The following is a 13,636-nucleotide window of genomic DNA, read 5'->3' as shown; positions in this document are numbered from 1 at the left end:
TCACACGTGCATGGCAGGGGTGAGAAGGCAAAGCAGCCATCCCACAGCTGCAGCCTCTCCATCCCTCAGTTTCCACACTGGTGGCATGGAGACAGCCCCAAGGATTCTCTTCCCGGCAGGGCTTCCTCTCTCAGAGCCCTGTGGGCTCCCATCTCAGCAGGGATGCTCTGTGCACACAGGCTCCCGTCAGAGCCACGTTCCTGTCCTGCTCCACATCCCCAGAGCTGGCTGTCCTCGTGCTCCAGGGGCGCCCAGCCTTGGTGCAAAGGGAGGAACGCTGAAAATTAGGGATTTCCCTCCCTCCAGAGGAGGATGTCGGCAGAGGATGAAGGCAGAACTACACTTCCCAGAGTGCTCCTGGCACTGCCGGGGGAAAGGCTGAGGCGCCCAGACACCAGCTCCTCCCTGCTCCTATATTATTCTCCTTCTTGTTTATTTGTGGGTTTTCTGCACTTAATTTCTGCCTCATCCACTTAATTGGGGGATTATTGCCACTACCTGCCCGCCCGCCAGAGCCCAGCTCATTACTGGGGTTTATTTATTAGCAGCGAGCAGAAACGAACCCTGCAGCTCCCTGCTCTGCTCCTCGGGCACAGGCAGCTGGAGGCGATGGAGGAAAGCGAGCAGGAGCCAGGATGAGCCAGTGACAGCGGCCACGGTTTGGCCAGGACCAGGTCAAAGCCATCCTCTGCCATGCACGGAGGATGGCAGCAGCCTCCTGCAGCGCCTGGCACCTGCCTGGCACTCTGCTGCCCTTGGCAGAAAGCAGGAGGAGGACCAAAAGCCTGGCTGCTCTTTAAAAGTGTTCCCTGAGCTCGGGAAAGGCCAGTCGCACAGCGCTGCGCTTCCCCTCGCAGCGAGGCACCCGTGTCCTCGGCACGGTGGCAGCCGGGTGACAGCCGGGTGACAGCCGTGTGGCAGGGAGGCGAAGAGAGAGCTGAGCCCAGGAGGAGCCAGCAGCGCCCCACGGCTCCTCTCCAAACCGCTGCTCCCATTTCCAGGCGGGAGAATCTGGGGGAAATGTGGGACAGCAGGAGAGAGCTGCATATTGAGCGCTTTGATAAATAAAACATGTGGAGAAGGCAATCAGAGCTGCCCACTTGGCTGCAGCAGCTCTGTCTGCGGCGGCTGCATGGGGGGAATTCACAAGCGGTGCCACCCCGGCCGTCAGGCCGCCAGCCCCGGCGCTGCTCCTCTGCTCGCATCCAAGTTTTGCAGCCTCAGCACCGAGGGGGATTGATTTATTCATCAGGCTCTCCATCCCGCAGCAGCCCTGCAAGAAGGAGTGGTGCAGTGAGCGGGATGTGACGAGCAGCACGGCGGGAGCAGGGAGGGATAACCGGAGGTGGCTCCGGGATGACCGGCGCCTGACCCTGCCGTGATGCCTGGTGGAGGAGGGATTCCCCAGGGTGGGAAATGGGAGCAGCAAACTCCCCCGGGGCCGTGGTGCTGAGCCCTCCTCGGGCATTAAGACACAGCTGTGTTGCACCCCCTTTTCAGGAGGGAGAGACAGGACCCCCCTGTTCAGAGAGCAATCAGAGATCCCAGTGGCCAAACAGATTGCAAAGGCAAGTTGCAATGCAAGGAGCCCACCCCAGAAGGCACCAACCCCAGAGCATCTCCAGGGCTCGGTGGGAGCTGTTCTGAGCATCCACAAACCCAAAACAAAACCTAGGGGGAAAAGGGCCTCAGCTGCTGCCAGGAACACAAGGGACTGGGCAGGGGGAGGATGAGCTCCAGCCCCTCAGGCCAGTGGGGATCTTGCAGTCCTCTTGACCTTGCTCTGCACCAATCCCTGAACCAGAATTTTGGCTTCTTAAAGCCTCTGTGGACAAGTTCTTGCTCTTCTCAAGAACTCACATCCCCTCCTTCTGCTGTTCCCTACCCCATGCAGCAGCACGTGGCCAGCCTGCCCATGTCCCCATCCCAGGGCTCTGCAGCTCCCAGAGCAGCCCCTGCTCCAGCTCTTCACCTCCTCTGCTCCTTCCTGGCCTTTCTGTGAGCCCTGCAGGCTCCAGCAGGCTCATGGCTCTTCATCACCCCCATCCTGGGGGCACCCTGTGAGAGAACCTGGGCAAGGGCTTTGTGCAGCAGGGGTCTGTGATCTGGGGAGCACTGCTGGCACCTGAGACACCCAGAGGTGCCCTGTCTAGAGACCCCTCCTCTGGAGGGGTTGGCAGTGCCATGGGAGAGGAATCACCAATGCAGGGGGGCAGAGAAGCACCGGGGCCTGTGGGGAGAGAGCAAATATTAGAAGGAATTGCTGGATGGGGAGAAACTGGCAGGTTCAGGGGGTCCAGAGGGATGGCCAGGGAGTGGGGGGAATTTCTGGGTAATGGAGAAACGGGTGGCAAGAAATGGGGTACTGGAAGACATGGCCACGCACTGGGGGTGGCTGTCATGGCACTGGAGGTGCAACTGTAGGCACCAGCAGCACTAGGGGGAACGCTTCGTACCGGGGGTGATGCGGGGCGAGGGGGGCACAGCCGGGTTGCAGGGGGCGGATGGTTGAATAGCTAAGGGTGGCATCTCGGTACCGGAGCAGCAATTACCGGGTACCGGAGGGAACGCACCCGGTACCGGGGCGGAAGGCCGGGCCGGGGGCTGCCGCCCGGGGCGCGGGGCGGTCCGGAGGCGGGCACGGAGGCGGCCCCGCCCGGGAGGCCGTGCGGCGGAGGGGGAGCCAGCACCGGGCCCCCCCTGTACCGCTACGGCTCCCGCCTCCCTTCCGGCGGCGGCTCCTTCTCCGCGCCGGGGGCGGACGGGGCGCACCGGAGCCGCGCCGAGCCAGCCAGGTGGGTGCGGGACCGGGCCGGGCCCGCCGTGCCGCAGAGCCCGGGGGGGCCGGGCACGGGCGCGGGGATCGGCCCGCCGAGCCTCCCGGGGCCGCCGGCTTATATAACGGGGCGGCGGCCGCGGAGCGGCGGGATGCGGCATGCGGGGCGGGATGCGGGGAAGGATGCAGGTGATGCGGGATGCGGGGAGCCATGCAGGTGATGCGGGGTGCGGGTGCGAGATGCAGAGCTGAGCGGCGCGCCCCCGGGCTGCCCACCCGTAGGTCTGGGTAGGGGGGACACGCCGGTGTGCAGGGGATGGCAGGAGAAGGGCTGTCACCCCCGGACCGGGCTTTGGGTACCCCTCCGTGCCTGGCCATCCCCGGCGGGGGCGCTCCGCGGAGCGGAGAGGATGGGAGCAGGGAGAGGATGCGAGCTGATCCCGCCATCACCCCCTGCCCGCAGCCGGGAGGCTCCGTGCACCTTTCTGCCGGGGGGATCTCCGGTACCTGCCGGGCTCTTCCCATGCCTCCCCATCAGGGCTCCCTCCTCCACCCTGCTCTCCACGGCTGAGTTCAACCACTCGTGGAGCTTTCCAGCTTCACCGTTCCCAGTCCCCTGAGATTCAACCCCTTTCCCCTCTGCACTGTCCCTACAAGGCACCCCCTAAGCCCCACAGTCCAGCCCCTCTCCCCGCCCTGTCCCCAGCGCCACGGCTGCAGCACACGGGCAGGTGGCTGCCGTGATCCGGGCCTTGGCAGCACGCGGTGGCAGTGCCACCCGCATGGCACGAGCGTGACCGGGCAGCCTCTGCCCGAGGCTGGCAGCGTGGTGAGTCAGAGCAGAGAGGCAGGGCTGGCACCGTGGCTCAGAACAGGGCTCAGGACTCAGGGCTTTTCCCTGCAGCCAGCCAGGCTCCGTGGTCAGGCTCCACCAGCTGCTGGCCAGGGCTGGTGAAGGAAGCAGAGTGATTTGAGTCAGGCTGAGGTGCTGGGTTTGGCAAATCGAGGGCTAGGAAGGATGGGCTGGGCACTCAGAGAAGTGTCCTCCCTGCCAAACCTGCAGGACCCTAAGGGCTGCCAGGACAGGCTCCAGTATGGAAACAAAGGAGCTCAGTCCCCATCCAGTAGCACTGCTCACAGTGTCTGACCCTCACCCTCCTGGGGAAACTGGAGATGGCTCAGCTGAGACAAACTGGCACAGAAAAATGTCTCAAAGTCTCACTTGGCTGTGGGCCGAGTGTTTGTTTCTTCGATTGCCTTGCTTGATGACATTAGTATTGAAATGACCCCGAGCAGACAGAGCTCGGAACACCTCACAGCACTGGAGGATGATTGTGGTTCACACCTTGGCTCTTCCCTGGGTTTCTGCAGGGGCTGCTGCCAGGCAAAGCCCACCAGGCCCATATCAGGAGCCAAGGGGAGCTGTGTTGAGTTGCCTAGCCTGGTTTATGCTCTGGAGATGAGAAGTCCCAGCAGAGATCCAGTCCTGTGGAAAACCCCTCTGGGGGAGAGGCAGTGATCACTGGCAGTGTGGCACATCTCCATTCCTACCCCTGGACACCAGTGTGCCCCTGTGGCCTGGAGCTCTGGAGGTCTGGAATGGCAGGAGAGCGTGGTCACTGCAGCCCAGGCTGCATGGCACCGAGCCCGAGCCCTTGGGCATCACACACTTCCCCAGCAGCCAGGGCTGGACCCAGAGGATCTTCCCCGTGGCCAGAGGATCTCTGCTCTCGCCCACAGCCTCTGTGTTCCTGGCCAGGCCTTCCCATTTGTTCTTACGCCAGCACCATCCTCGAGTTTAAATGATCCTTCTCCCTCCCCGGTGTTTATTCTCCGGGTGTATTTATAGAGAGCAATCAGGCCTGCTCAGCCAGGGTAAACAAGCTGTGCTCCTGCGGGCTGCTCTCGCCTGAGCGCGCTCTGCTCGCTCGTCCCAGGAGCTTCCCCCTCTGCCTCTCCTGGTCCCACGGAGCCTTCCTGGCTGCAGAGACCCAGACCATCTGCCTTGGCCAGCCCTGGGCTCTCCAGGCTGTGCCTTGCCAGGAGCCACTGTCACCTTTGCTGTGTTGCTCTGCACCACCCTGCTCCTCCTGCACACAGCCAGACCAGCGGGTCCATCCCTCCCTAAGTGGTGTCACCAGCCCCTCTGTGACACTCACCAGAGGCTCAGAAACATTGCTCATCTCAGTCAAATCCCAGAGCTCCACAACGGTGTGACCCAGACCTGCCCCAGTCTGAGGTGAGAGGAATTGTGCAAGAGGAACTGAGATGTCTGAGGCTGAAGATCTCTGTTTTTTGAAGGCAAGGCAGGTCAGCTCAGGTACAGACCTCAGCTGGGGAATGCCTCTGGGGGCTGCCCAGTGTGGCATGGCACCCTGAGTCCTCTGCACCCCTGTATGAGAGCCAGGACAGCACACTGCCAGCACAGGCTTTCCCCAAACATTGTGACTGAACCCTCCTTCTCACCTGCTGCCCAGACAGGAAACTGGTGCCAGACCCAAGGCAGGTCCCAGGAGCAGGTCTCCCTTAGGCAGGAGAAGTGCTTTGAGATGTGCCCTGAGTTTCTCAGCCCATGCACCTCACTGCTCACCCTCCTCCTTCCCCAGCCTCCCCTCCTCTCAGACACCTGGACAAGCTCAGCAATTCAAGCAGGGTGCTGAGAGCTGGATGTTCCAAAGCAGAAGAGCTGTGGACTCACTAATGTCTCATCTCAAGCATTAAGTTTTCCCTGGATACTGTGTCTTGTGTCCAGACTGGATCACAACATCCCTGCCAGTTCCTGGGGCACTGCTGTCCCTGGAGCTGTTCTGGCACCATCACCCTGCTCTGCTGTTCCCTGTCCTCTGCTTTGGCTGTGCTTGGTGTCTGGACAGACAGACACACTGAGTTAGCGCAGCTGCCCAGGTGAGAGGCATCTTCATGGTACTGCCAGGCTCTGCCTATTGCAAAGGAGATTTAAAAACCCCTTGGTCTGGCTGAAATAAAAAATCCCCTGCAGGGATGGCAGCAGCACCCCTCAGGACTCTCTGCATTCTCTCAGGTGCCTGGGCAGGGTGTTCCTGCTCTTCCCACCCTCTGGGGTTTCAGCAAACAAATATCTGCTGATCTGCACCCCAGGCCACGGCCAGCAGATCCAAACTGATTCTGTCCCAGCCCAGCTGTCTCCTTGGCACAGCGCTGTCTGGAAACCAGACGCCCCCAGGAGCACATCCCTGCAGCTCTGCAGCCCGTCTCACCCTGCTCCAGAGTCTTCCCACATCCCAAAGGAGGCAGTGGTTGTCCCCAGCAAAGGTCACCTTCACGCTGCTGCTGAGCCCTTCGCAGGCTGAGCTCTCAGCTCTGCATTCCCGGGGCTCCTGGCACCGTTCTGGGGTCTCCTTGAGGTCCCACTGGGGACCCTTTGCCTCTTTCCACATCCAGCCCCACCAAAGCCTGTTCCCAGGGGCTGTCAGTGTCTCCTGCTCCCAGGGTTGGAATGAGGCATCCCTGCTCTGTAAAGCTTTTCAAAATGCAGGCTCCATCCATCGCAGCCCCTGCTCCCCCGCAGTGTCGGTGTTGGCCTGTGTTTCCCCTGGCTCCCCTGGGTCATATATTTATCTCCAATTTGCCAAAGCCTCCCTCCTTCCCCAGGGTGGAGGAAAAGCCTTTGCTTGAAATCAGGATGAATTTGTAACTTCCCTGGGAACCTGCTCCTCGAGGTGCAGAGGAGAAATCACACTTGTGACACATGTCACAGTGACATGAGCCACGACACAGGGACAGCCCACCCCAGGAACTGCCAGCCTGGCACCCAGAACCCTGGCACCCAGGTCCCTGCACAGCCCCTGCCCAGGCCAGCATCCCCCTGCATCTCCCCAAGCATCACAGGGGGATTTCAAGGACATTTGAGGAAGGGATGAGATCCCCAGGCAGAAGTTTCCTGAGGTCCAGCAGGAGGGGGGAGCCCAAAGCAGCATCAGGCTTCCTCCAGTTGCTGAGTCTGAGCAAGGACTTCTGTCTGGTGGCTTGTTTTAACTTGCCATTATGTTCTCCAAAGAAGAAATTCATCATGTGCAAGCTAAGGAAGGCAGAGTTAATGTGAAATTTTAAAACCCTTAAAGAGTTGAGAGCCCTTTAAATTTTTAATGAAGGCATCCAAACTGCCAGGTACCTGCAGAGATGGCCAGGAGCCCTCTGCCAGCAGCAGAGTGGGTGCCCCCAATCCAGAAGAGGATGATCTACCACCTCCTGCAGCCTGTCACCCTGCTGGGCTCCCACCTGCAGGGAGATGGTGGCTCTGGGCTGCTCCATCCTTGGAGTTCAGGATGCAGGGACCACACAGACCCCCCCCAGGTGGAGGAGAGGGCAGCAAGCAGCGGTGTGCTCTGTCTGTCCCCATCAAGTGGTTCCTCTGTGTCGATGCCAGGGGTGCTGTGGCCCCTCCAAGGCACTCATGCTCTCGCTGTTGGTGTCTCTGCAGGCCCTGCTCTCCCTGCGATGCCCAGCCACCCCCACGAGATCCTTGTCCCCCTGCGTTAGGTGCTGAAGCAGCAGGCTCCTGGTGCTGCACACACCAAGGTAGGCAGCGCTGTGGCTCTTGGGGGGCTGGGGGGCCATTTCACTCCCCGTGGTATGGGGGGCACAGCAGAGGCATGGGATGGATGGGGAGGCTCAGAGGCACCACCTGGGGCTGCCTCGGTGGAGCCACTCAGGTCACCCAAGATGGGGGGGTCTCATCTTCGTGACACCTTGATGCAGGGAAGAGGCACCTGAAGCAGCTCAGGGCCAGGCAGAGACCATGGCAGTGAGGAGCAGCTCAGGCTCTTGACAGATGCTGGGCACAGTCTCCACCTGGAGACCATGGCAAGTGATGGTGACTGTGGAGGTGGCACAGGGCCAGGGGTTTTTTTTCTTTCTTCTTCCCTTTTTTTTTTTTTTTTTTTTTTTTTTTTTTTCCATTTGAAAGCCCCCAGATGGGAAAGGTACGAGCCAAACCCCTCTGAAAGCAGCCAAGAATGAATTTTCTGGCCCAAGCCCCAGCAGCTCTTGGAGCAGCACGGTGCCTGTCCGGCGTCACGCCGCAGCAGAAACCCCGAGCACAGACAGCTGGGTGGGCAGCAAGCCCCACACCCAGCCCAGCTTCTCCTTGGTGTCCCCTCCCCACCTCCCCAGCCAGGGCAGCTCAGGATCATCCTGCTTGGCCCGAGCCCAGGCACCCAGATGTCCCCCCCATGCTGCCATGGAGCCCCCCACCACGCAGCCATCTGCTGCCACCAGGGTGTCCCTGGTGTTGCCCCCCTTATGCAGCTCTGTTAGCCAGGCCATGGGGCATTCTGGGCTCCCAAGAGAGGGGAGATTTGGGAGCCCAGAATGCCCCATGAAGCCCTTCCCCCACAGAAGGCAGGTTGTCTCCCAGAACCAGGCTGGGAGTTTGGGTCAGGCATCCCTGCTCCTCTCTTCCTGCCACTCCCCAGCACTGGTGGTACAGAGAGCACCCCAGTCTCTGTCCTCAACTCAGGTGCCACAAAGAGCCTACAGGGTCTTTGCAAAAGCAAAGCTTGAGGCTGAACCTCAAGGGTCTCATTTTTTAGGGTGTTTTGGCTGGAGAGGGGACAGGTGGGGACTGCCATTGCTCTGCTGTGACCTGGATGCCTAGCCTTGAGCCAATCGTGCCCTTGTCCTTCGTGTCTTTGTCCTGTCAGTGAAATGAGGGTGGGTATAACCACTTTGAGGCTTTCTGTGTGGAGTGGGTGCCCAAATCCCATGCTGACACAGAGCCAGGAGATGATCCTTGTGCATCCACAACCCACACAGTCCTGACCACCTCAGTCACTGGTGCCTGCACGGGCCCTGTCAGCGTGGCAAGGACGAAAATCCGTGTGTGCACGGGGTGAGGCACTGGGCAGGCAGCCCAGGGGCTCGGGGGGCTTTTGTCTGCTTCCCAAGCAGCGAGTGTGTGCTGCACCCAGCTGGGCTCTGCACCGGCCCCTGCAGAGCGGCGCGGGTGTGCGTGCCTGCCATAAATATTGATGGGGTTACTCGGCGCCAGCGTGCCCTTGTCGAGGCCGTGGGGATGGAAAGGCTGTGCCTGCTGCGTGGGCAGGGCAGGGCAGGGCAGCCCAGGTGAGAGCACCAAGGTGAATGCAGTGTCTGTTCCGCAGGGAGGTGGGATCCATCCCATACAGGATGGGGGGTTGGAAGCAGCCAGGTGAGTAATGCCAGGGGTCATAAACCTGTTTGGGGAGCTGGCCAGACCTGCAGTGAGCTTTAATCTGGCAGCTGAGTCTGCAGTGAGGCACCACAGCCTGTCCCCAAGCAGCCACTCCAGGATAAAAGCGAGGGGCTGCAGTGCCTCTGTTTAATAATGCACAGCACAGAGGCACCGGACACACGCTGGGAGTCAGGAGCTGCGGGGATCAGGAGTCACCACTGCAGCACTCCTGTGGCAAGGTCCATCCCATCAGGGTCTCCCTGGCACTCACAGGTCCATCCTGGCGTGCCTCAGTGCTCATGTGGACTCCCTGGGGCTCTGGGTGGCTCTGAGACTCGGGCTGGGTGAGCACAGGGCACAGAGCAGTGGTGGCAAAGCCAAGGTGCTCGGTCACACCGTGGCTTGCAGCCCAGCCACTCTGGAGTCTTCTTAGCTGGAGCCTGGAGCTGAGTCCCTGTCCCCTTGGGAGGTCCTGCTGGGAGATTCAACCCCTGCATCACTGTGAGACACAGATGTAGGTGCAGATGGCAATTTTGGGGAGCTCTGGAGGGCTGAGCAGCACTGGGAGCTCCCGTCTGTCTCTGGTACCTCCCTGGGACAGCGCCGTGCTGGGCACAGCTGGAAGGCACGGGCTGGTCCTCTCCTCAGCCCTCCCCTCGTCAGGCGCAGCCTCCCGGCCCGCAGGAGGGGATGGGGCCCCCGGGCTCAGTTCACAGCCGGCTCCTGTGGGTGCCCCCGGGACAGCCCCCCGGGACAGCACAGCAGTTCTGTGACCGGCCCCACGGCCATCTGCTGTGGCAGTTCCCTGCCACCCACCGGCTCCCCAAACCACGCTGTGCCTGCGGCACGGAGAGGGGCAGGGCTGAGCTGGGGGTGCCCAGCGCACCCCTTGTGCAGCGAGGAGAGGGCAGGCAGGTCAGACAGAGTGACAGTGACAGGGCTGTGGCAGCAATGCAGATGGGCAGTAATGCAGAGGGACCCGTGCAGTGATGCAGGGGAGCAGCAACAGCTGCAGTGTTGGCCCAGAGCCCCTCTGGCTGCAGGGGGGCACAGGGTGGGCAGCAGGATCCCCCCCAAGCCAGCCAGCAAAGCCCAGAGCCAGGGAGAGCTGTAGGGCTAGCAGAAGGTACCCCATAAGGGTGGGTTTTGCCCATTTGCTCAGGGTGAGCTCAGGGGGCCCTGCACGGTGCTGCTGCCACAGCTGGGAGCCCCATGGTGGAGCGGGGTCAGGCTGTGGCATGAGCCCACCTCCCTCCCCACCAGCCCCAAGGCTTCTGGACAGGGCTGAGCAGTGAGACCACATTCACCCCCGTGTCTGACCGGGGTGTGATAACAGCTGAGCGGGTGCTGGGGTCTCTCTCTCGTGTGCTGGGGGTCTGTGACTTGCTGCAGGGACAGAGTGGTGGTCCTGGCATCCCCAGGGACTGGATGTGGGTGGCTCTGAGCACCACAGAGTCTCCTGACCCTGAGCTCAGCATGAGGGAGTGACGCCGGGTCCCCCCTGTCCCCAGCAGTCTGTGCTCAGCCGCTGAGCTGCAGGGGCTGTCTCCAGACTGATCCCACAGCACGGCTGGTGCCTGTCCCTGTCCCTGCCCCCGCCGGGTGCCAGCCCCGAGGGACCAGAGCTGCTCTTCAGAGGCTGCAGCTGCTGCATGTTTCGTGCTGCCTCTTCCTCTTCTCCCCGCTGCTGTTTTTGTTTTGTTTAAGAGGCTGGGTTACGAATTTTAAACAGGCTCCTGAAAAACCCAATTACCTCCAGAAGACAACCTGATAAAAGCTGCCTAAGTGGCACTGTGGAAATCGCCTTGTGCAGCAGCTGAGGGAAAACCAACATAACAAAGCCTTTGGAAATGGAGTTAACCACTTTTAATCCCTCGGTGCAATGAGAAGGACCAATAATTATTTTCTGCAAAGATGTTGGGGGGCGGATAAGTGAAATAACTGCCCTGGGCTAATGGGCGACAGCAGGCTAGGCTGGCAGTGCTGCAGGGATGGGTGCAGGTATTCCCTCTGCCTGGGAGCTCTGAAAGGGCCCACAGAGGCTGTGACCTTGCAGGGTCCCCATCTGGCTGTCAGGGGACAATGGGGACGATGCCAGCTGGCAGGTGCCACTCAGGCGTTGCTGACAGCAGATGCTGTGGACGATGTGGTGGCACCAGCCAGCCCCATTCCCTCCCTGGGTGCCAGCATGGAGTGGAGCAGGGAGCTGCTGGGGCCCTGGCACCTGTGCTAACTCCACAGAGGCGACTTGCAGGGCTTGGCAGTGCTCTGAGCTTCCTCCTCCGTTTGGCTCCGGTGCTGCTACCCAGCCCCTCACACCTCTCCACATCCCTTCCCTTCCTGCCTCCCCCAGCAGCTCCAGGCAGCCACCCAGGAGGTGACACTGCCCAGGATGATGCCAAGGAGCAGCTGGGCCTAAAGGAGTGCCCGCACTGGGCACAAGCACCAGGAGCATCCCCCACACACCCACCGGAGCTAGCTCAGCTCTGGGGCTGTGGGGGTCCCCTGGATCCGTCTGTCCGCAGGAGCAGGAGTGTCCGCAGGGCAGGAGGCAATGCCCAGGGCTGCTGGCTGCTCTTCCTGTGGAAGCCTGGCCAGCAGGGCAGAGCAGGGTGCCCACCAGCCCAGCAGCTGCAGTGCTGGGGCGGGTGGCCTCAGCTCACACGAGCCTCGTGCTTCCCACAGCAGCAGGGACGGGGGCTGCTTCGCCCACCTCCCCCTGGCCACCCCACGTGGGGACAGTGCTTGGGGACAGTGCTCCAGGCCACCGAGTCCCAAGAAAGGCAAGCCCGACTTAGCAGTGGGCACTGACACAAGGGATGTCCCTGCCAGTTTGGCCTCTGCTGATACTGGGAGCAGTCCTCTCTGGCACACTGGGATCTACTGGAGGAGGATGTGCTTAATGAGCCGAGGCATCTCCAAAGATTGAAAGACTCAAGGACCCATCCCAGGAACAAAAGGAGGCGTTTGTCAGGCGCTGAGAGACGGGCTCGTTAATTCCTCCTGGCTGTCACACTTATCTGTAATGAATTTGTGCTCCGCTGTATTATTTTTAATACAATAGGAGCGGTGCCGCCCGCCCACCGCCCGGCTGCCGGGAGCGCTGACGTCAACGCCCGGAGCAGGGCTGCCGCAGGACGGACGGACGGACGGACCGACAGACGGACGGGCCGAGCACAGGCCTGTCTTGCCGCCCACATGCCCGTCCCACCAGCTGCCAGCAGGCAGAGCCGGGCTGGGCAGGAGGGCAGGAGGCTTTTTTGCCTTGGAGGTGGAAAAAGGAGTTGTTGGTCAATGCCAGGCTGAGGGCTCGGGGCTGGTGGAGATGGGTTGTGCCGGGGGTTGTTTTTGGGAGCAGTGAGAGCGGGTGACCAAGAGGGACAAGTCCCTGATGTGCTGTCCCTGTGCTGAGAGTTGTCCGTGGCAGCGGCCGTGCGTTGAGGCAGGAGCTGGCGGCGGGTGCACACATACAGATCTGCCGGTGCTTCTCTCTGGAGGTGGCACTTGCAAGCCAGTTTTGGCCCCCCTGGCTGCGAGATGTCCCCCCACTCCTGCCCCACATCCTGCATCACCCCCAGCCTTCCCACAGCAGCCCCAGAAGTGCAGGGCAGCACCAGCAGCATCTCTGCAGCCCACCCCAAGGGGCTTGCAGGGGGCAGCTGCAGCCTGTCCCAGCTCCCTGCAGCCTCCCACGTTTAGGGGGGGACATCCCTGAAAGGACCCCGCACCCCGACCTTTTCCAGGGCCCTTTTGGGCCCCCACAGGCTAGTCCAGAGGCTCACTATTAAACACCAGCTATCCCAAAGCCCGGCTGCAACTACCACTGGTGTGATTCGCACAGGGCTCATCTTGTCTCTAAGATCCCAGGGCTGCATTAATTAGGAGGCACCGGCTGCCACTCCGAGGAGCACACACCGTCCCTATGCATCGGGACAAGGGTGGGAGACCCGGGCAGTCCTGTCCCGCACTGCAGAGGAGGAGCACAGGAGGGGCTGCAGGAGCCCATCTCCCTTCGGGCAGGTGCAGGGGGGCCAGGCAGGGTGGTGCACCGCAGTTCCTACCCAGGAACCCTTCGCTGAAGGGGTTTCTGACCTCCGTGGCCATTATATCCTCGATGGACTGAAGACCCCCTCTGGCATCCCCTCTCTGAGCGCCCCACACCCGCCCTGGGAGCCCCGCGGGGGGAACAGCACCAAAAATCCAAAGCTAGGGCCCCCGAGCGGCAGCTCTCGGCAGAAGGGAGAGGGAGGGTGATATGATTTATCAGGGATTTTAATTAAACTCCCGCAGCCGCCCCGCATCGCTGCAGAGGAGGCCGGGGAGCCGCGGGTCGGGGGGTCGAGTGAGGGAGCCGGGGGGCGCGGGCCTGGCGGCACCTCCGGCTGATTAACGCCTCGCTTCGCCCGCTAATTGCCGCGGCGGTAAATCATTAACCCCGCGCCGGAGGCGCTTGCCCCGTCCCTCCGCTGCGGGAGCGCGGGGTGCTGTCCGAGGGGCCCCGTCCGCAGCCTGGCGAGCGGTGCGGGGCTCCCCGGGACGTTTCCCGGGGGTCGTGCGGCGTTTCCCGGGAGGGGTCCCGCATCCCGCCGCCCCCGCGGGGGCCGGTCGGCGCGGTGGCGGGGGGTGTCGCTCCGGGCGGGCCCACGCGTGCCGCCGGGGGCGGGAGGGGG

The 13,636-nt window shown here is 62.0% G+C and overlaps 1 protein-coding gene across 1 annotated transcript in view; it reads left to right on the top strand.

Moving 5' to 3' along the window:
* The first annotated feature begins 2,750 nt into the window (after nt 1-2,750).
* CPLX2 (complexin 2) overlaps nt 2,751-13,636 on the top strand; it is a 15,315-nt gene continuing 4,429 nt past the window's right edge. Inside the window, exons 1-2 of the mRNA XM_041397743.1 lie at nt 2,751-2,795; nt 7,236-7,333. The gene's annotated coding sequence lies outside the window, so the exon portion shown is untranslated. The remainder of the gene's footprint in view (nt 2,796-7,235; nt 7,334-13,636) is intronic.

Source organism: Onychostruthus taczanowskii, unplaced genomic scaffold (genome assembly GCF_017590055.1).
Source record: "Onychostruthus taczanowskii isolate IOZ18803 unplaced genomic scaffold, ASM1759005v1 scaffold14, whole genome shotgun sequence".
NCBI classification, from domain to species: Eukaryota; Metazoa; Chordata; class Aves; order Passeriformes; family Passeridae; genus Onychostruthus; species Onychostruthus taczanowskii.
The sequence above is the reverse complement of the archived record's forward strand: the minus strand, read 5'-3'. Positions and strand labels throughout refer to the sequence as shown.